The following is a 22,447-nucleotide window of genomic DNA, read 5'->3' on the forward strand; positions in this document are numbered from 1 at the left end:
TTCTGCTGAACCCTTGTCTGGTTACGATCCTCTGTCTGGCTCACCCATAGTTCAGTTTCCCTTTCTGCCCACATTCTCAGCTTGCAGACCTGGGTGAGTCTCCCCCATCCCGGGATGGGGGTAGGAGTAGAGGGCCGGGTTGAGGTGACGCCTTTCACTGCCCTCCTTGCCCGCTCCAGCTGTTCTCTCAGTATGCCTCAGAGCCAGACTTTTGAAAGAATTGTTCTTCCTTGCTGTCTCTGCTCTCCCGGTTTCCATTCATTTTTCTTTGCAGGGAACTTGGGCAACAGCTCATGAGTCTTTATTGAAACTGTTCCAACAGAGGTCACATAAGACCTCCTCATCATAGCCTTTGTGTGAACTGAAGTAGACAAAAGCCATCAGTAAGGTCCCTGTCATCGTACAGCTGAATGGAAGTTCATCACTGGAAGAAGTTAAAGAGAAGCACACAGTGTGTGTGTATGGGGTGGGGAGTGGGGGGGCTCTTCTAAGATGTAGACCTGGTCCCAATCTGGAGATGTCTCAGTCTCCCTGCTTTGGCTTTATAAGTTAGAGAGGGTATCACGTATGAATGCAGTACAGTCTATGCCAGGTACAGCTGTGGGCAGCTCCCAAGAACAAGCTCTTGCAAATCCAGTTATGTCCAGAACGTGGACACAGACCACATTTCCCCTGTGGCTTGCTTGCTATAAATCTAACAGCCCCCACCAAGTGCAGCCACCTTTTTGAAGTTCTGAAACTTCAGACTTTGGACCACATGACCATGGCACACTAATGCCCCCTGGTGACAGTAACTGAACATGCAGTAATATTCAGTAAGGCACTCATAAGGTCACCTCCTTGGGTCTATGGTAGACTAGATTGCTTGCTCTTCGAGAAAGTCACTGAATAATGAGTCAAACATCATTCCACTGTGTTTAGAATAATGTGTCTGCACGAACTATGTGTTTAATGAATTTTTATGAAATTCAATCTTTTCATTCAACAAACATTTATTGATTAACTGGGAGGAAAGTGATACAGAAACAAGACAAAATGCCTGCCTTCAAAAAGCTGCAGAGACAGATAAAGCAGATATTTCTAAGATGAAAAATCAGATAGTATTAATTAAAGCACGGAGCAGAGTGACTAATTCTGCTTGGGGTGAGAGCCTAGGAAAAGGTAACATCTGAAAAGCCACTCAACACCTCTTTGAAAGATAGATAAGGACTTGCCAATTGGACAAGGGGAATAAGCATTTTAGCAGAGGGAACAGCTAGTATAAAGACAGAGAGGTGTGAAAGGGCAGGATGTGTCCTTGGGGTGACAGAATGACCTTTTCAGTGGCACCAGATAAAGATGGATGGTTAGTGAGAGTTTGGGGGCAGGGACATATGCTAAAAGGCTTTAACATCAGTCCAGAGGAGAGCCGTGGGCTAAAGCTGGGGAGGAAGGAATGACATGAAGTGTTGCTGAGGAGGTAGGGTGAACAGGACTAGGTACATGGTAATGTGCAGGAGGGGAGAAGGGAGTCAGGGATGGCTGTGAGGGCTCTCATATGGGCCATGTGAGGGACGTCAATGGTAGCATAATTTCCTGAGATAATGAATTCAAGAAGGGAAACCGTGGGCTGGTAAGGGTAGTGGATGGTATGAGGTGATTGATATAAACTCAAGGAAACACTGACCTGAAACTCAACATTCAAAAAACTAATGTCCAGTCCCATCACTTCATGGCAAACATATGGGTAAAATGTGGAAATAGTGACAGACTGTTTCCTTGGGTTCCCAAATCACTACAGACAGTGACTGCAGCCATGAAATTAAAAGATGCTTGCTCCTTGGAAGAAAAGATATGACAAACCTAGACAGCGTATTAAAAAGCAGAGACATCACTCTGTCAACAAAGGTCTGTATAGTCAAAGCTATGATTTTTCCAGTAGTTACGTATGGATGTGCGAGTTGGACCATAAAGAAGGCTGAGCACCAAAGAATTGATGCTTTCAAACTGTGGTACTGGGGAAGACTCTTGAGAGTCCCTTGGACACCAAGGAGGTCAAACCAGTCAATCCTAAAGAAAACAATCCTGAATATTCATTGGAAGGACTGATGCTAAAGCTGAAGCTCTAATACTTTGGCACCTGATGCGAAGAACTGACTCACTGGAAAAGACTCTGATGCTGGGAAAGATGGAGGGCAGGAGGAAAAGGGGACGACAGAGGATGAGATGATTGGATGGCATCAATGACTCAGTGGACACAAGTCTGAGCAAACTCTGGGAGAGACTGAAGGACAGGGAAGCCTGGCATCCTGCAGTCCGTGGAGTCTCAGAGTGGGACATGACTTAGTGACTGAATAACAACAATGTCCCATTTAAGAGGTCTTCAAAGGGGGATGTACAGTAGACTATCAAAGGCAATAGGTTTCCAGCTCAGATGACTGATGGGAGCTGGGGGCCTGGGAGTTGTTAAGGTTTTGTGTCCCAAGTTCCACGTGAAAGATTCTCAAAACTTAGCTGTCCTGTGTTGCTCTGTTTCGTGCTCTGATTTTCAAACCAACAGGTCAATTTGATACCCTTGCTAGCATGCTAACAGAAAGAATAATCTTGTGTCCTCTATAAGGCTCATCAAATGACATGTGTGGATATTCACAACGCTGTCCTAGGATGAACCAAAGAAGTGGATTCTAGACTCTATAACCTAGCACGTACCTGTGGTCTTGGGGAGCTTCCAGGGCTTGCTGACTGGCAGCTCTTCTGCTCACACATAAGACTAGCCTAGAGAAAGTCATTGAGAGAAAAAAGTAGAGGAGAAAATGGATTCACATCCTTATAGCCTGTTGACATGAGGAAGACAAGAGGGAAGGAGACACAGTTAAAGACAACAGAGCGTGAGAGAAGATGACAGAATTGGCCAGAAAGGGTATTTAACGCATAAGGGAATACATAGGAGTAACCAAAACAGGGCAGAAGAAAAGATGCTCCCCTCCTCCTCCCACCATAATGAAGTTTCCATGTGCTACAAATTAAAAAAAAAAAAAAAAAGACTTTGTCTTCCAATTAGCCGTGGCCCAAGTTTTGCACCTCTCCCAATCTGGAAAATATAATTGCTGGAGTGTCAGGTTTATGGATTGGGTTGTGGTTCTAAATAAGCTGCATCCAACTGTTACTTTGTATGCAGAACCCAAAGAGCTAGGACCTAGAAAAAAAAGTCCCCAGAACATAATTCAGCTCCAAATTATTTCTCTTAGAAAATTGGAACCATGTCTGTTGGTCTGAGAAGTAAGAGGGAGTAAGAATAGAACACATTTTATTCATCATCAGACTGTCGCGACATTGACAATTTTGAGCCCTTTATCAAATCCCTGAAGGACAGGTGGGCACACCTGTCCTGTAATAGGTGGACACATCTATTACACAGTGGACAGTATCACAGTGGACAGTCGTAACATGCTTACAATGAGCCAGGCAGTGGTGATCTAAATGCTCCACATATATGGACTCATGTAATCCTTGTAACAATCTGGGTGGATTTATTACCTCCATTTTGCAGATGAGTAAACTGAAGCATAGAGAAGTTAGGTGATTGGTTCACCCAAGGTGACAATCTATTTGAGAGCCCATGAAGATCTGCAAGACACATTTCAGGGCCAATTAAGAACCAAGACAAATGATCTCTGTGTTCCTTGCATAGGGGGAGAAATCCATGCAGGCAGGAGTGGTCCTAAAGTATCAGGCAAACAGTGAGAGTTGATGGAGGGGGTTGGATTTGGAGGGCTGAGGGAGAAAGGCATCCTGAGTAGCACCGACTCTAGGAGCAGGGAGCAATGGCACAATGGTGAGGGGGCTACCTGGTCTGGAGCAGGGAACCACAAGGGAAGTTGCTGTGACAGGAGCAGAGCTGTGCTGAGCCTGTGGTGTTGGAGTTTCTCTTGAGAAGATTCAAACGTGAAATGAATTTTCTTTGTCAACCCAGTGCATTTAATGCAGTGATATGAGAGCCAGAATACAGAACGCACCCATTCATCAAGCTCCATTAACTCATAAAACTTACATTTCAGTTTTGTCTCTATTCCTTCATTCTTCTTAATAAGCCCTGGTATCTGGGATGCTGACCTTTTAGAAAGGTTCTTATGCTAACTGTCAGTCCTCTTCCTTGTCCTTAAAAACATAGCTCAAATGGCATCTCTGAGAAGCCATCACCAACACCCCAGGCAGGGTTATCCTTCCTGTGTGCAGCAGGCGCTGTGTGCCTAACTCCTGCAGCACTTACCCCATGGGACCACTATCTGTGTATGCATCTTGTTATCTCTCACAAGACCCCAAGGTCCTTAAAGGAACCCTTGTGTACTTTGTATCACTTTTACCTTGCCCGGTGCCCAGCACATAGTATACACTCAGTGTCTGTTGAATGAATAAAAAAAAATAGATGAAGGAATGGATGAGAGGCCACCATCATATTGGAAGGAATCTATAGGATGATCTTGTTCAGGCATTTCTTTCTTTTATGAACTCTATAAATAAATTATCTCCCTACAACCTTAGTTGATATTATAGTAGCCTAGTTATTTTTTGCCTTCATAACACTCATCACAAACTGTAATTATTTGATGTGCTTGTTCATTCTCTTAGGACAGTGTAAACTTCATGAGTGCAGGCAGCCCACCTGTTCTTCCCACTATTGTATCAACAGCTCTTCCACAGAATGTGACTCTAAGTAAATGTTCTAGAGATACTTGATGAATAAAAGAATGAATGTCACAGCTCCAGTTAACTGCTCAGATTCTTTTTGGATCTCTCAAGTGAAGAAAAACTCCTTCCCATTCTTTTAGACAACTCTATTAGGAAAATTTTCTCTCTGTTGAAATGAGAACTACTTCCCTAGGATCCTTATAGACCAAGCCTAAGTCTCTTCCAAGAAGCAGACTATGGTGATTTTTAAATACGTCTACACATTTTTTAACATTTCTTTCTTCACAAGGGAGGGTTTAATTTTCCTCCCTTTAAGGGTGAGCTGGACCCTGTGACTCACTTCTAAGTGTTAGAAGTGACAGTCCAACAGTCGTGTCCGACTCTTTGTGATCCCATGGACTGTAGCCCACCAGTCTCCTCTGTCCATGGAATTCTTCAGGCAAGAAGACTCACCCCTAATGACTAGACTAAAACAGAAGTGATGGAGTGGGGTTTCAGAGATGAGGTCCTGAAACGACTTGTCCTTGCTCTCTTAACAGCTCATTCTGGGTGATGTTAGTTGCTATTACATGAGGACACTCCTGCAACCCTCTGGAGAGACCTACAAAACAGGAACAGAAACCTCCTGCTCTATGAATGAGCTGTCTTGGAAGTGAATCTTCTAACCCCAGCCAAGCCTTCAGATGACTGCAGACCCTACTGACATTCTGCTTGTAACCTCATAAGAGATCCCAAGATAGAGCCACTTCAGAATTTCCAACCTACAGAAACCAAAAAATAATAAATGTTGTTTTAAGCCACTGAGTTTTGATATAATTTGTTACACATTAATAGGTAACTAATACATAGCTTTTAAAGCATATTCTGAGAATTACCACATTGTACTCTTTTCTTCTCTTTTCCAGGTTAGACATGGTTTTTGAACCCCATCATCCCCCTCTTCTTTCTCCCAGGAGCAATATTACAGCTTGTCACAAACACAGAAAGGCTAGCACTCAAACTGAATACAGAGTTTAAGGTCTGGCTGTGCTATCCAAGAAGAGAATCTATCCTCCCTACCTAAATGTGCCCACATCATGCTATTAATTTACATTGACTTTATCCCTCATTTCATTAGGAAAATTTTCAAACATACAAAAATGTTGGAAGAATTTTACAATTAACACCCACATATCCATGACTAGATTCCACACCTAATATCTTACTACACTTGCTTTAGAACAAATCCATCTTACAGTCCATGGAATTCTCTAGGCCAGAATACTGGAGTGGGTAGCTTGTTCCCTTCTCCAGGGAATCTTCCCAAACCAGGAATTGAACTGGGATCTCCTGCATTGCAGGCAGATTCTTTATCAGCTGAGCTACCAGGGAATCCCATGTATCACCCTACCAGTCCATCAGTGCTTTTTATTTGTTTGATGCATTTCCAAGTAAGTTAAAGACATCCACATACACCTTTCAGCAAAATAAAACCTCCAAATTCTTTCTTACTTGCTTCCTCCCCCAACCTATTTCTTCCCTATCTGGTGCTTTGTCCTGAAATACAGTTCTGTTTACATTTACTTGCATAGAAAAGCAGAATTACACAGGGAAAATACAATAGGTTTTGAAGGTAAGTATGCCAGGATAAGACTAATTCTTTCCCTTCCAGCTCTGTGGCATTAGGCAAGTGACTCAACTTCTTGGAGTCTTGGTTTTTTTCATCTGTAAAATGAAGAGAATAAGAAGACCTACATTGCAGAATTGCAGAACTCTTCATAGGATAAGAGTATCTATGGAAAACATTTAGTGTCCTATTTGGCAGGCAGAAGATATTTAATAAATGATAGCTAATATTATTTAGGGGCTTCCCTGGTGGCTCTGTATCTTCCCAGGTGGCTCAGCGATAAAGAATCTGCCTGCCAACGCAGGAGGCACAGAAGACCTGGGTTTGATCCCTGAGTCAGGAAGATGCCCTGGAGGAGGAAATGGCAACCCACTCCAGCATTCTTCCCTGGGAAATCCCATGGACAGAGGAACCTGGCAGGCTATAGTCCATAAGGTCGCAAAAGAGCTGGACATGACTTAGCGACTAAACAACAACAACCTTATTTAGTCCACCATTCCAGCCCACATGCATAATTTTGGATTCTTACTCTATCATCCAGATTTACACCATCAAGTCTGTAGACTATGTGTAGGTCTGCTAGATCCTCATCCCAGAAATTAATGTGAAGCATGACTGGGACAAGGATTGAATCTTCTGTCAGTTATAAATACTGTTATTATTAATAAGTCTGATACTCATTAGAATAATACAACACAGTCCTACAAGCTATTGCTTACAGAGCTGACACGAACTATTCATTAGTAGTCTTTTGAGTCTTTCAACCAGTTGTAAATCTACCTTACTCTGCTGTCACACCATCCATATTTCTCCTTATTATCTATAAGGACGTTACAAGTGACTTCATTAAATGCCTTGCTGATGATGAATGCATTTGCTACATGTCTCATCTTTCCTTTTTCTATCAGCTTACTAACAAACTCATTAGAGAAGAGTTATATGCTTGGAAATTTCTTTGCAAACTCATTACTAGTAGCTAGTAATCAACTTTCTTTCTTTTTTTTTTTTTTTTTAAATGTTTAAACTTGTTTCTTAGAAAATCCTTGTTGGAGAAACTACTAGTGTAACCAGTACCCTTCTCTCCTTTACTGACCAATCCCTGGTCTTTTGAGGGGAAGGGAGCAATGTACCCAACTAAAAAAACTACATTCTCCACTTGTTTCAGATACTAGTGGACCACCTGAAACATTGTGACCCATGAGATATAGGTACAAGTTGCTGGGTAGAGCTCTGGGGGAAAGCCCCTTAAAGGGCTGGGCTGGAAGAGATGGCAGCATCGATTTGCTCATCTTCCCCTTCTTTCTGCCTGGTACACAGAAACTTATGCTAGTCATGGAAGAGCCATCTTGGGACCATGAGGAGACAGTGAGGGAAAGGCCAAGTGAATCTCAGAAGTACTGATATCCTTGAGCAACGAAACCGATGCCTGCCTCAGGACTGGTCATGGAATGAGAAAAATAGGTTTCTAAATTGGTTAAGCTAGCCTTTAAGGGTTTTGATTCTAAGGGACAAATGTGCTTCCTCGTGATATATCTATCCTGGGATTCTGACCAAATGCACACCACCACTCTAGAGCTTGAAGACTCCATCTTCTTCCAAGATGCAGAATCAAGATGCTCTCTGACAATTTTCTGATTTCCAGCACTACGGAATTCCCCACGATTCCACCGTCAACATGCCAGTGATCTGGTTGGCAACTTGTCTTCATGCCCAGGTAGGTAATTTGTTTAGTCCAGGAAACTTGGCCTCATTCAGAGCAACTCAGTTTTCCAGTACGTTTTCTGGACTTCAGATCTCCTGTGCCCATATTGGTTTCACCCGCTCCAGCCCAAACAGCACGCTCATCGACAAAGACGGAAGCCAAGCTCCATTTTCTCTCTGTCGTCCACTTGCCTCCCCACTCCTCCTTCAGCCACAAACACTGAGCCCTGCCCTCATTATCCTTCCAGAAAGAAGAAAAAGTCTGTTTTGTTAATCTTGACATTTCTTGCACGTCTCTGCTCAGTTTGGTCTCCAAACTTTCTTACACAATTCCCAATATATGTTTGCAGATGGAATGAATGCATCTAAGATATGAACAAACTAATGAATTCAATCAACCATGGAAATACAACAGGGAGTTCTCAGTCATTCAGAGTGCAGGCACAGCTTGGGGTTTTGTTTCTGCTGTATGTACAGAGTGGACTGACTGCACTTCTTGACCATATTTGTGTAGTCACGTTCGCTATTCAGAAACACTGGGGAGCCTTAGCAGGATGTATTTGGAAAACAATTGACAAAAGAAGTAATTGCCTGAATTTATTATTTCCTGGGTGAGCCATCTCTCTCCCAGGCTGAATCCAAATTCCTTCTCTGCTTTTGCCTTCTAACTAGTTTTCTAGGAGCAGAGGATGGTTCCCTCAAACCCAATCAGAAATACACTAAATGACTTATTAGCATTCTGTATTTTAAAGGTCCTCATAATCTCTAATTTCAGAAAATACATGTATTAAGCAGGTCTCTTTTTGTTGTGTGAAATAGAGCAGGGAATGACAAACTTTTTCAGGTAATGAGTATTTTCAGCTTTATAGGTTGTATTGTCTCTGTCACAACTCAACTCTGCCATCATTAGCATGAAAGCAGCAATAGACAACAAATAAGCTAGTGAGTGTGGCTGTGTCCCAATAAAGCTTTGTTGATGGACACTGAAACTTCAATTTCATGTATAATTTTCATAGTACATGAAACAGAGCTCTTCTTTTGACTTTTTTCAACCATTTAAAGACACCAAAACCATTCTTAGCTTCTGAGGCAGAAGACTGGATTTGACTCTCAGATCATAGTTTGGTGATCCCTGAAACAGAGATAATCTTAAGGCTGGTTCAAGAAAAGGGTTTCCTTCTATTAAGCTGTAGCAAGAAGTCAAGGGAACTGGAAAAGGAAAGTAGAAAGCTGTCAGGACTTCAGTCTACATTATATCAGAGGGTCTCTGCTTGAGGCTTCTCTGCATTGCTCAGAACTTTGACTCCTTCTCTTAAGTCCAGCCAGCTACTCTTCTGCACTCAGAGCCTCCAAAGATAAATCAACAGACAATCCAACATTGTGGAACATGTGCAACAAAACTGGTTTGCACAAGGTGTTATGGGCACAACAGGAAGTTAGGAGCTCAATAGCCAAGTCAATGCCATTGGTGGTCAGAGGTCTGAGGAAAGTGTAGAAGGTTTGGAATGGTCTGTGTAGAGAAGGAGATAGGAATCAGACAGAAGAAACAAAAAGCCTCCTGCGTATCATTGAAGGCTGAAATGATGCTGAGAGTTTTAGCATCTGGTAGGTGTATTAATTTGGTTGCCTTTGGCAACAAGTGATAAAGAATCTCAAATCAGTTTAAGCACTAAGTTCACTAGAATGCAAGTTTCCTAAGTGCAGGAAATCTATCCATCTTGTTCACTGCTCTGGCCCCAGTTCCTAGGACAATAGCAGTTGCATACATAGTAGGCATCCAGTAAATGTGTTGAATGAGCAAATGAATGATCTCTCATAACAGGAGGTGAACTCCAGGTTTGTTTAATCCAGAAGTTCATTGGCATTATCAAGGACTCAAATTCAAAAGCCTATTTTTTTGGTGAGTAGTCTTTGGCTTCAGGCTAGTTTTTCATGATTACAAGATGGCCACTACCATTCTGGTCATTATAACCAGACCACAAAATGCCCAGCAGAATGAGAAGTTATCTATTCTTACTCTTTTAAGAGTAAGCAAAAAACCTTTTTCAGAAGCCTCAGCAAACTTCCTCTCAGTTCTATTGACCAGAAATGTATCACATACCAATGTCTAAATTAAACACTGGCAGGGGTAATGGGGCCTCTCTGATCAACTTAGACCCCTAGTTCTGTGAATAATTTTGTGCCCCCATCCCCTGCCCACCAGGGGACATTAGCAATGTTTTAAGACATATATGATTGTCATGAGTGGGGAGAGCGTTGCTGGCATCTAGTAGGTAGAAGCCAGGGATGCTGCTAAACCATCCTAAAATGCATAAGTCAGCCTCTACCACAAGAAAAAAGTATCCAAGGTAAAATATCAGTAGTGACATAGAGAACAGACTTGTGGACACAGGCCGGGAAGGAGAGGGTGGGATGTATTGAGAGAGTAGCACTGACGTATTAGTATGTGCTCTACCATGTGTAAAATAGAGAGCTAATGGGAAACTGCTGTATAACATAGGGAACCCAGTGCTCTATGACAACCTAGAGGGGTGGGTGGAGGGAGACTCAAGAGAGAGGAGATTTATGCATGACTGATGCATGTTGTTGTATGGCAGAAACCAACACAACCTTAGAAAGCAATTTATCCTCCAATTAAAACAAAATACCAATAGTGTTGTTGTGGAGAAACTCTGGTTTAGAACAGATTCTTCTCTTGGAGCTGGGGTGGGAGCTACTTTCCTTAAAACCTATGGCCAGGGAGGAGCAGAAAAATCTGTCTGAACTCAGGTTCTATAAGGCAGGAGGGAGTAAAAGGGAGGTAGGGAAAGGAGGAGAAATGGATGTCAGGTAGGCAGTGAGCTAAGTCCACACCAGAGGGCTGGACTGGATTTTTCTACTTTAGCAGAGGACCCCAGCAGCCTTTGGAAAGACTTTTTTCTTTAAAGAAATGCAAAACAAAGAGTTCCTCCCTTCTATAAACAAAATAAAGAGTTCCTGCCTTTTTGGACAAAATAAAAATTGTAACCTGACTGCCATTCACCAGTTCAGTCAAATACATAGGTGGAAAGATTAGGAAGAACTGATGTTCACTGATCACCTATTGTGAATGTCAATGTGGGAGCAGCTAAGATGTACAGAAGCCACACCAGACACTTACACAGTTAATTCCACATCATTCTCACAACTCTATGGCAAGGCATGAATTTCCGTGTGTATTTTATAGATGACACCCAAGGTGATTCCCCTGTAAGTCAGAGAGCTAGAATTCTCCATCTCATTCTGCACTTGAAATCCCTTCTCTGAGTTTAGGGTGGGGCAGGAGAAGCAGCATTTCCAGAAGGAGCACAGCTACCGAGAGCTACAAGTGCTGACCCCTGACGCCTTACAGCCTCTCCCAGGGGCCAACAGGCTGGGTCAGAACCCCTCTGGAGAAGGGATCTCCCTTGCCAGAGATCTGCCTTTTTAATGTCTTCCAAGGTCCAGGAGAATCTCCCCATCTGAAACTCTGTGAATTAAACGATTTCTTTAGAGACATTTCTTCCTTCTCCTTCTAGCACATACTCAGCTTTTACATTATTCTGCTTTCTCTTTCTGATTGGGGGTAGGGGGGTGAATCAGGAGTGATGGAAAATAGAACCAAAATTTTTCTGAAGTTTTCTTGGAAGACAGTATTCGGTCACTAGAGAATGTTCACCTATTTGTTGTTGAAAATCTTCCCTGAGAAGCCCCCTCTGACTGCTTGGGATTAGGATTCAGCCTGGGTCTCCTGGCAGACTTGCTGGAGAGAGAGAAGGGGCCCGGCCTCAGCTGTCCAAACAGAGGGGAACTGAATGCCTTTGTCCCTGACAAGACCTCTGAGCACCATGGTGATTTTCTGCTCTCACCCACGGGTGTTACAAAGGCTCTCTCCCTCCCTTTTTCTTCCCTTTGACTCTTGTGTTTGATTTGGAAAGAGGAGGGGCCTGTGGTAGGTAGGCTGCAGGTTTGGGACTGGGTCTTAGAATGAACAAGAAAGGAAAGGGGGTGTAATGATTATGCATACTGGGTCCCATGTGTGGTTCCACCCTCGTGGTAAATGCAACAGTGTGCTGCTGCTTTCACTATGATTTGAGGGCACATTCTTACAACAAAAATTGTACTCAATGGAAAACCAGGAGCTTTTGACACAATTCTTTGAATTGTGTCAAATAATTGTGTCAATAATTCTTGAAATATCTCACCTAAAATAAACTTCACTTCACAGGGTCAGGGTGGGAAATCAAATGAAATATAAGTTTCTAGGTTCAAAATATGCAATTATATAGGTTTCTCAGAAAATTCATTTGTATCGAGGTTTCTTAATTGGGGCTCAGTATCACACATCTCATTGAGATATTTTCCTGGCATGCCCCTGTGTTAGTGATCTTTTATATCAAAAGGTATAAAAGTGGTTTGCTGTATTAACAAACCACCATATAATACGGCAGTCCATCATTTTAATTATCCATGATTTTATGGGTCAGTGAATTAGGCTGGGCCCAGGTGGGTGGTTCCATGTTGGTTTTGCCTGGGGGTCACTTCATGCAGCTGCAGTCCTGTGGTGGCAGCATTCTGTAAATGGGATGATCTGAAAGGGCTTCCCTCGTGTTGGTGCTGGCTGTTGACTGGGGCCACCACCTCCAGAAGGCTAGCCTGGGCTTCGTTTGGTAGATGGGTTCCAAAAGCAGCGAGAAAGAAGGCAAGCACCAAAGTGCAAGCCCAAGCGTCAGTTTTCCTCACATTTGCTAAGGTCTGTAGATGTGAGAAAGTCACAGGGAGGCAACAGGGGTGGGAGGAAGGATGGGGGAAGCCTAATTCGCTGGAACCATCCCTGTCATGGTCTGCCAGTCCCCTTCTTCCTGGACCTCCTTTGCTTCTCACCAGATCTCCCAGAAGTAGACTGGGATGTAAACCTGAGTTACAAAACTCAGTTTGGCTGAACTCAGCATCACTTTGTAGAACCTCCCCCACCCCTTCTTCCTGGATGATAGAAATTTAAATTTAATTTTATAGTTGCCTCCCTTCCCCCACTTCCTGAAAGTCCCACCCAAGTTCCAGAGTTGGGGAGGCTTTATCTGCTCTGGGTTGTCATTTCTCCATGATGGCATTTGTGGGATGTTCTGGCTCTTCAATGAAAGATCCACACAGCCCCCTTGAGGTCTGGCCATCGGCAGCTACTTTTCTGTCCCTTTGTAGTCCACTTAATTATTCTCCCACTGCTACTCCCACGGGGCTGTGGGAATCAGGAGATGACTGTTTGAGACCCTCTCCAATACACCAGGCAGCTGTTTCCTTTCTGAGACCTTTTGGGTTCCACACAGGAAACAAGGCAGGGGGTTCCATCTCTCCACTTCCTCCAGTTTTCTGGAGCATGTGCCCTACCCTGAGCTCAGTCTGACTGAAGGATAAACAAGCCCCTTCTTCAGAGATCCATGATGTTCATGCACGTATCCTTTTTCTCCTAGCTTCCCCACTCAGGGACTCTTTCTAGTTAGAGGTGAGCTTGGCCTGGCTCTTTCTCACCTGGTTGTCCCTCATCTACTGTTCAAGCCCAGAATTCTCCCTGTCACTCCTGAGCACTAACTAGCCTTCTTTACTCAGAAGAAGATTCTGGAATTGAGGGAATGGAGTTTTATTTTGGTCTGTATGGTACTTCTTTGGCCCATAAGACCCAAAGGGCCTTATGTTAAAACATAAAGGGCCATGTCAAGATCAGGTTTGAAGAGGGCAATGGCATCCCACTCCAGTACTCTTGCCTAGAAAATCCCATGGACGGAGGAATCTGGTAGGCTGCAGTCCATGGGGTCGTGAAGAGTTGGATACGATTGAGCGACTTCACTTTCACTTTTCACTTCCATGCATTGGAGAAGGAAATGGCAACCCACTCCAGTGTTCTTGCCTGGAGAATCCCAGGGACAGTGGAGCCTGGTGGGCTGCCGTCTGTGGGGTTGCACAGAGTCGGACACGACTGAAGCAACTTAGCAGCAGCAGCAAGATTGGGTTAATTACTCTGGCAAATGACTGAAGAAGAGGCAAAGGTATACACTACTATATATAAAACAGATAACTAATGAGAACCTACTCTATAACCACAGGGAACTCTATTCAATGTTCTGTAGTCACCTAAATGGGAAGAAAATTGTTTTTAAAAAAGAGGGGATATATGAATATATAGAGCTGATTCACTTTGCTGCACAGCAGAATCTAACACAACATTGTTAAGCAACTATACTCCAATAAAAACTATAAAAAAGAGGCAAAGGAAGCATTTATTGAGTACATATGTTCAAGGCATTAGACTAGATTCTTTTATAGGATTCAATTATTATATTATCATGGGCTTCCCAGGTGGTGCTAGTTGTAGAGAACCCTCCTGTCAATGCAGAGCCCTCCTGCTAATGCATCTCTTTAGGTCGATGCAGGAGACCTAAGAAAGTCAGGTTCCATCCCTGGGTTGAGAAGATCCCCTGGAGGAGGAAATGGTAACCTACTCCAGTATTCTTGCCTGGAGAATGCCCATGGACAGAGGAGCCTGGCAGGCTACATTCCATGAGGTCGCAAAGAGTCAGACGAAACTGAAGTTACTTAGCACACAGCACATTATATTATCATAGCCCCACAAGTAGGTATTAGTATCCTCGTTTTGAAGAACAAGGAACGTAGAGCTCAGAATTCTCATGCACCTTGCCTGAAGCCACAGAACCAGTCAATGGCAGAGACAGACCTTGATCTGAGATTGTCAGAGCAAACAAAACATATTCCAACATCCTGCAACCAAGGTAGGTGGATGACAGTGTTCTCACAGCGCACAGATTCCATAAGTTATAAATACCTCCAGGTCTCTGAGCTGTCTCTCTTTTCTGGGCTGGGGATGCAAACCAAGGAGGAATGGAAAGTTTGATGTGTGGTTGCGTTGTGATGCATTAATGTGTGGGACTCCCTGACGTCTGAGTTCAACTCTGGGAAACGGAAGCAGCACAGCGTCCCCTCTGTGAGTTGTGCTTCTTAGTGGGGGAGAGAATTAACCCCCTGGGGCTCCAGTGTCCCCCTCATCTCTAGGACCATCAACAGCCACACCCTTGCCCGTTTCAAAGTCTCTCCAAACCCATCCTCCACTCACAGCCCACAGCAACGCCAGCCTGTCTCTTTTTGTTTAAGAGGTACTAACGACATTTCCATTCAGCACATCTTTCTTTTAGAAAATGTCCTGACAGCTTTACTACTTTGGCTTCTTTATGGGGCAGTGGAAGAGCGAGAGCAGGAGAAAATCAATAGCAGGCAATGGAGGGGGCGGGAGAATGCTTCCTGCCTCTGTCCCTGGCCCCTCCACTGCCCCCTGCCCCAGCTGCGGTCAGAGCTAACAGCACTCAGGTTTAAAAGCATGCTGCCCAAGACCTGCAGGGCATCAAGAATGGAGCTGACCAGCTCTACAGAGACTATAGGGAAAGGTCATGACCACAGATTTATTTGCTCAGGACTTCCAGGCTGCTGAGAAGGGAGTTGGGCTTTGGCCTGGGGTGATGAAGAAAGAGTCTTTGAAACAAAATGGTTGGCCCCTCCTTCCAGAAGGAATAGAGTGAGGATGTATAAGAGACAGCAATATCCTTTGAGGCAGGAGTGATGGGATGGCTGGTCAGCAAGAAGCCACGACAGGTGACAAAGCTGGCTGATACACTTTACAGAGCTGACTGGTCTATTGGAAGGCCGGCAGAGTTTCTCCATCCTGGCTGTCCACATCAGGAAGGGACTACTTTTTACTTTAAGTAGTGTTCTTGGTGGACAAATGAGCCCCTGCTCCACCTGGATCCCCTCTGTAGGCACGGCATCCTAGCGGCTCAGGTGTCGAGTGCAACCCTGAAGCCGAGCTGGCCTCGCCCAGCGAGCCCCAGGGGAGAGATACCAAACTGACAGATGGTCGGGAGAAGAGTAAATAGTAGCCTACAACCCCTTCTTAAGCAGAACTCCCAAGAGAAGAAAGTAATTTCCATCATGGCGTTATGATGAATTCCCAAGCAGCTCTATTGCTGTGTGCTAAATGAATAAGTGACTGTTAAGTGGAATTGCCCTTTTGTGACTGTTACTATCTAGTGCAAATTTCCTGCCAAAAGGCTGTGCCAGCTTACATTGTCACAGGAAATGGGACCTGCTTCCCTATAGATTTGGGTATTCTTATTTTAAACAATTTTGCCTGAGTTAATACTATTCTCATTTTAATTTGCATTTCTTTGCTTATTAGTGAGGCTAAATGCTATTTTCCCTGATTTGTGTTCCTCTTTGAGTGACCCTCTAACCTGATTATGAAAATGGGGGAGAGAAGTTCCCTTGAGACACCAGTGAGAAGAAGGGTAAGAAAGGAAAAAGGAAAGATTGGAGAAAGAGACAGCTCCTTAGACTAAAGTTGGAGTAGGACAAAACACACAGAATCTGGAGTCACTCAGATTTCACCCCAAATTTGAGTCACCCCAAAATTCCCATTTCAGTCGCAACTCTACCACTTTATACGTATGTGACCTTGGGCAAATCACTTAATTTTACCCATAAAATAGATAATAGTTCTTGATTCATAAGATATTATAAAGATTAAATAAATTAATGTATGGAAAGTACCTCAGTTAACAATAAAAAAGTACCTCAGCCTAACAATTACTATAATAATTATTATAAATACATAATTGCTATACATATATATAATTTGTAAATAATACATTTGTTTTGCTATTAATATAGTTATTATTATCCAAGCACTAACCTAGGCAGTTTGCACAGGTGCCTAAGATATACTTATAATAATAAGGCAGCAAGACAATGAGCAGAGTATCTGAAACTGGACATACCTGGAAATGAATCTTGAATCTGCTAAATACTTACTATGTTATCTAAACACTTAATTTTCTCATTCATTAAGTCAGAATAAAAATAATTGGATAGCAGAATGTATGCAAAAATTAAGTAGCATAGGCAAGAACCCTTAGCAGTGCCTGGCAAGTATGAGTTGCAGTTGTAGTAGTTGGAATAGCAACCAATATTCAGAAAGTGTTGTTGTGCCAGACTGTGTGCTTAAAAACCTGCATGTATCTTATTTTAATCATTATGAAACATTGTGAAGTGGGTGTTATAGCCACTTTGTCTTGGGTTGGCCAAAAAGTTTGTTCAGGTTTTTAAGTACTAGCCTTCTGGAAAACCAAGTGAACTTTATGGCCAACTCAACAGATGAGCCAACTGAAGCTTAAATAGAAGTACATGACTTGTGCTAAGTCACATACCTTACAAGTGACAAGAGGTAGAATTTGAACCTCAAACTCTTCCACTGTCTCCACATATTTTCAGTAACCTCCTTCATAAGCACTTTTAAAAATTATTGTAACTCTTACTATTGCAATAGTACATCTTTGGTTTTCCCACTTGTCACATAGAATCACTGTTGGCTTTGTCTGTCTTCCTCTCTAGATCAGGAACCCCTGGAGTTTCCTCTTGTCTCTATTCCCATAGTCCTCTCCCATAGTCCCTAGCACAGTGCCCACCCCCAAGCATATGGTCCATCTTGTTGAATGTGCAGTCTTCCTAGCCTACCATCCTACTTCCATACCAGTCCTTCTCTACACAGCCTGGGTCCCACACTCCCTTTCTGCACACTCTGCTCCCAGCTTGCACCCACAACCCTTTCATCTGCAGCAATACCTGGCCCAGTTGTAGCCCCATGTTCTAGGGCTCAGCATCAACCTCTTGCTGCCGCCCCTTAGACTCTGAGGGGCCCCCTCCCCCTGGCTCTGCTAGTAGCTTCTGCCTGTATCCCTATCTTCTGCTCACCTGCCTAGTGCTTTCTGTGTGTTCCCAGCCCACTTCCATGGTAGAGGAGAAGAGACGGCCTTAATGCTGTGGGGAGTTCTCGTTCACCTTGCTGGCTTTTGGGCCAGCGCCTGTGGCCAGGGTTACAATGCTAACCCCAAGAATGTGCCAGTTAAGAGGACTTTTCAACAGCTTTCATCTCAAGCCCAGTGAAGTGAACATCATACAAGTACTAGGGAAGCCAACTAAGAAGGATGCATTCATTTGAGTCTAATCCTATTGACTGACGTTTCGTATTTCAGATTTAATAGCAACACAGCCTTTACACTTAAAATAAAATCTATCTCAGCAGCACTTATTGGGGTACCAGCTTTGTGCCCTATGTGTATAGGCCACTCGAATGACAGTGATTAAAAACACCTAGTCCTTTTTCTTGGTGGGGTTCTCATTCACCTGGTCCATATTCAGATTGGTTCAAGTTCACTGTGGTGCTGGTTGTCTTATACATAATTGTATTTTACTGATAGGTTTTTATTTTAAAAAATCCCCTAGAGACCCATGCCATCTGCCTGGATTACCTTTCTAGCACTTCACTCAGTGCCATGAGCCTGAAGACAATATAAGCTCTTTGATGACATGAACTTCCTGGAAGCTTCAGGCATTTTCTTTCAGTCATCCTAGTCTTAATGTGATAATAGGTTGATTGATTTTTATGTGAGTCTTAATTACTCATCAGATATCCAACTTGAAATTCAATTCCATTTCCACCAACCATATGACCTTGGGCAGGTTGTTTAACCTTTCTGAACCTCAGTTTCCTCATCTGTTAAAATAGAAATAATAAAACCAATCATGCAGGTTTGATGTGATAATTAAATTAAATAGAATTCTAGCCAGAAGGTTATAAATACCCCTACAATTTTATTTGGTTAATTTTTTTCCAACACGTACTGTGGTCTGGATTCTGTAATAGTCCCTGGGAATTCTAAGAGAATGATACACAGTCCCTGTCCACCACCACCCCCTACCTTACCAGCTAAAATCCACAAACTGGTGAACAGAGACCAAGGTAACCAAGAAGTTATGATGCAGATAGATCTCTAAGAGAAGTTCTTCAGAGACAGAAGGGAATCAATATTTATGAAGCATTGACTATCTGAGTGTGAGGGACCCTCCAGAGAATCACTGTGGTGTGTTTGTATGTGGGTTTCTCATTTTGGACTTTGCCTTCTCTGTGGCTGGGTTCCTTGGATGTCTGACTTTCCTGCAACAAGTACAGAGAAGCCAATCTTGATTCTTCTTCCCTCCGGAGCAACCGCATCCCCAAGAACAGCAGGGAATGCTGATGACCACTTAACACATTCAGAAACCATCAGCCAAATCTGGGGCCAGATAAATATGCAGAGAAAGTCTCCCTGTTGACCATTCCCCTGAATGCTTTTCCCAGCCCTGTTGTCTCTTGCTGCCCAGTAACCCGTTGCCGTGGGAGACAAGTGTACTTAGTGTGACAAGTCACACTGCACCCTGAGCCTACCCAATCCCATGTCAAGCTGACCCTAATGCACCAGCAACTCCCAAGTTATGGAGGACAGAACACAATTATGTTGAAATGTATCACACATTTCTATGAGCTCTTCTCTTGCATAATGTTATTGCCTTTTCCACTCCTTGCAGGAGCCTGCAGAGGCATGGATCTTCCCAGGCTAATACCTCTATGGATGTCTGGGTTGATTCCTTTGCTGCTACCCCTATCTTCTGGGTGTCAAGTTCCAAACTCACCCCAATATCAGCCTAGATGGGCCCCTTTCTTGATGAGACAAGAGACACTTAAAGAATACAAATCACTGTGCTGCATTAGGCTTCCCAGCAGCGCTGGAGATGGAGGGAGAAGAGATAAGCAGAGGCCAGCTTTTAAGACTTTGGTTGTTAATATCAATAGATAGAATTCACATAAAAGGAGGCAAACAAGCTTAGCTCTCTGCAGTTTAGCCTGACTGTTTCAAATTGCTACACTTGGCAGCCTTTATATATCACATGCCCTTGTAATGGTTTGCTTACAGAGTTTATTAAGGATAATACAATAACTTATGAGGAGGGCTTACAAATAGCTGAGGAAAGAAGAGAAGTGAAAGGCAAAGGAGAAGCGGCAAGATATATCCATCTGAATGCACAGTTCTAAAAAATAGCAAGGAGAGATAGGAAAGCCATCCTAAGTGATCGATGCAAAGAAATAGAGGAAAACAATAGAATGGGAAAGACTAGAGATCTCTTCAAGAAAATGCGAGATACCAAGGGAACATTTCATGCAAAGATGGGCACAATGAAGGACAGAAATGGTTTGGACCTAACAGAAGCAGATGATATTAAGAAGAGGTGGAAAGAATACACAGAACTATACAAAAAAGACCTCCATGATCCAGATAACTACGATCGTGTGATCACTCACTTCGAGCCGAACATCCTGGAATGCAAAGTCAAGTGGGCCTTAGAAAGCATCACTACAAAAAATGTTAGTGGAGGTGATGGAATTCCAGCTGAGCTATTTCAAATCCTAAAAGATGATGCTGTGAAAGTGCTGTACTCAATACACAAGCAAATTTGGAAAACTCAGCAGTGGCCACAGGGCTGGAAAAAGTCAGTTTTCATTCCAACCCTAAAGAAAGGCAATGCCAAAGAATGTTCAAACTAGCACACAATTGCACTCATCTCACATGCTAGCAAAGTAATACTCAAAATTCTCCAAGCAAGGCTTCAACAGAACATGAACCATGAACTTCCAGATGTTCAAGCTGGTTTAGAAAAGGCAGAGGAACTAGAGATCAAATTGCCAATATCTGTTGGATCATAGAAAAAGCAAGAGAATTTCAGAAAGACATCTACTTCTGCTTCATTGACTACGCCAAAGCCTTCGACTATGTGGATCACAACAAACTGTGGAAAATTCTTCAAGAGATGGGAATACCAGACCACCTTACTTGCCTCCTGAGAAACCTATATTCAAGTCAAGAAGCAACAGTTAGAACCAGACATGGTACAACAGACTAGTTCCAAATTGGGAAAGGAGTACAAGACTGTATATTGTCACTCTGTTTATTTAACTTATATGCAGAGTACATCATGCAAAATGCCAGGCTGGATGAAGCACAAGCTGAAATCAAGATTGCCCAGAGACATATTAATAACCTCAGATATGCATATGACACCACCCTCATGGCAGAAAGCAAAGAGGAACTAAAGAGCCTCTTGATGAAAATGAAAGAGGAGAGTGAAAAAGCTGGCTTAAAACTCAACATTCAAAAAATGAAGATCATGGCATCTGATCCCATCACTTCATGGCAAATAGATGAGGAAACAATGGAAACAGGGACAGACTATTTTCTTGGGTTCCAAAATCACTGCAGATGGTTACTGCAGCCATGAAACTAAAAGATGCTTGCTCCTTGGAAGAAAAGCTATGACCAACCTAGACAGCATATTAAAAAGCAGAGACATTACTTTGCCAACAAAGGTCTGTATAATCAAAGCTATGGTTTTTCTGGTAGTCATGTATGGATGTAAGAGTTGGACCATAAAGAAAGCTGAGTGCTGAAGAAATGATGCTTTTGAACTGTGGTGTTGGAGAAGACTCTTGAGAGTCCCTTGGACTGCAAGGAGAGCCAGCTGGTCAGTTCTAAAGGAAATCAGTCTTGAATTTCATTGGAAGGACTGAAGCTGAAGCTCCAATACTTTGGCCACCTGATGCGAAGAACTGACTCATTGGAAAAGACCCTGATACTGGGAAAGATTGAAGGCAGGAGAAGGGGGCAACAGAGGATGAGATGATTGAATGGCATCACTGACTCAATGGACATAAGTTTGAGCAAGCTCCAGGAGTTGGTGATCAACAGGGAAGCCTGGCATGCTGCAGTCCAAGAGGTTGCAAGGAGTTGGACACAACTGAGCAACTGAACTGAACTACAAGTCAAGCACCTGATGTATGTTTGTTTCATTTAATGCTATGACATAGGCACTTGGATTAGCCCCTTTACAGATTAGGAATCTGAGGTTTAAAAAGTGTGCTTCTTTTTGTCCAAGTCACAATTTGGGAGCCAGCATTCAAACCCAGGATGTCTAACTTCAGATGACACACTCAACTGTTGCATGATATTGATCCTAGAGAAGCAGCCTAGGAGCACGATATGGTGATCAGGACCACCCAGCCCTGCCACTTACCACCTGCATGGCCTTGAGCAGCTTAATTAAGTCCTCTATAAAATGGTGATGATAATAATATCTACCTGATATTGTAGCAGTAATAGTCAAGGATTTAATATACATAAAATATTTAGCACCATGCTTGGCACAGAGGTTTCCCTAGTGTTTCAGCTGGTAAAGAATCTGCCTGCAATGCAGGAGACCTGGGTTTGACCCCTGGCTCGGGAAGATCCCCTGGAGAAGTGAATGGCAACCCACTCCAGTATTATTGTCTGGAGAATTTCATGGACAGAGAATCCTGGTAGGCTACAGTCCATGGGGTCACAAAGAGTCTGACACAACTGAATGACTAACAATTTTACTTTTTGGCACAGGGTAAGGATTCAATACATGTTAGTTATTTTTATAAACAGTAAGTCCCTCCAAGTTAAGGGCTTAATCTCAGTCCTCTTTGAATCTAAAGCATAGTGCCAAGTATATAATAGAACTGGA

At 43.1% G+C, this 22,447-nt stretch overlaps 1 protein-coding gene across 2 annotated transcripts in view; it reads right to left on the reverse strand.

Moving 5' to 3' along the window:
- SPON1 (spondin 1) overlaps positions 1-22,447 on the reverse strand; it is a 460,458-nt gene that overhangs the window by 308,909 nt on the left and 129,102 nt on the right. The gene's annotated exons all lie outside the window — the stretch shown is intronic.

Source organism: Giraffa tippelskirchi, chromosome 11, assembly GCF_054371585.1.
Source record: "Giraffa tippelskirchi isolate mGirTip1 chromosome 11, T2T-mGirTip1v1.2.pri, whole genome shotgun sequence".
NCBI lineage: Eukaryota > Metazoa > Chordata > Mammalia > Artiodactyla > Giraffidae > Giraffa > Giraffa tippelskirchi.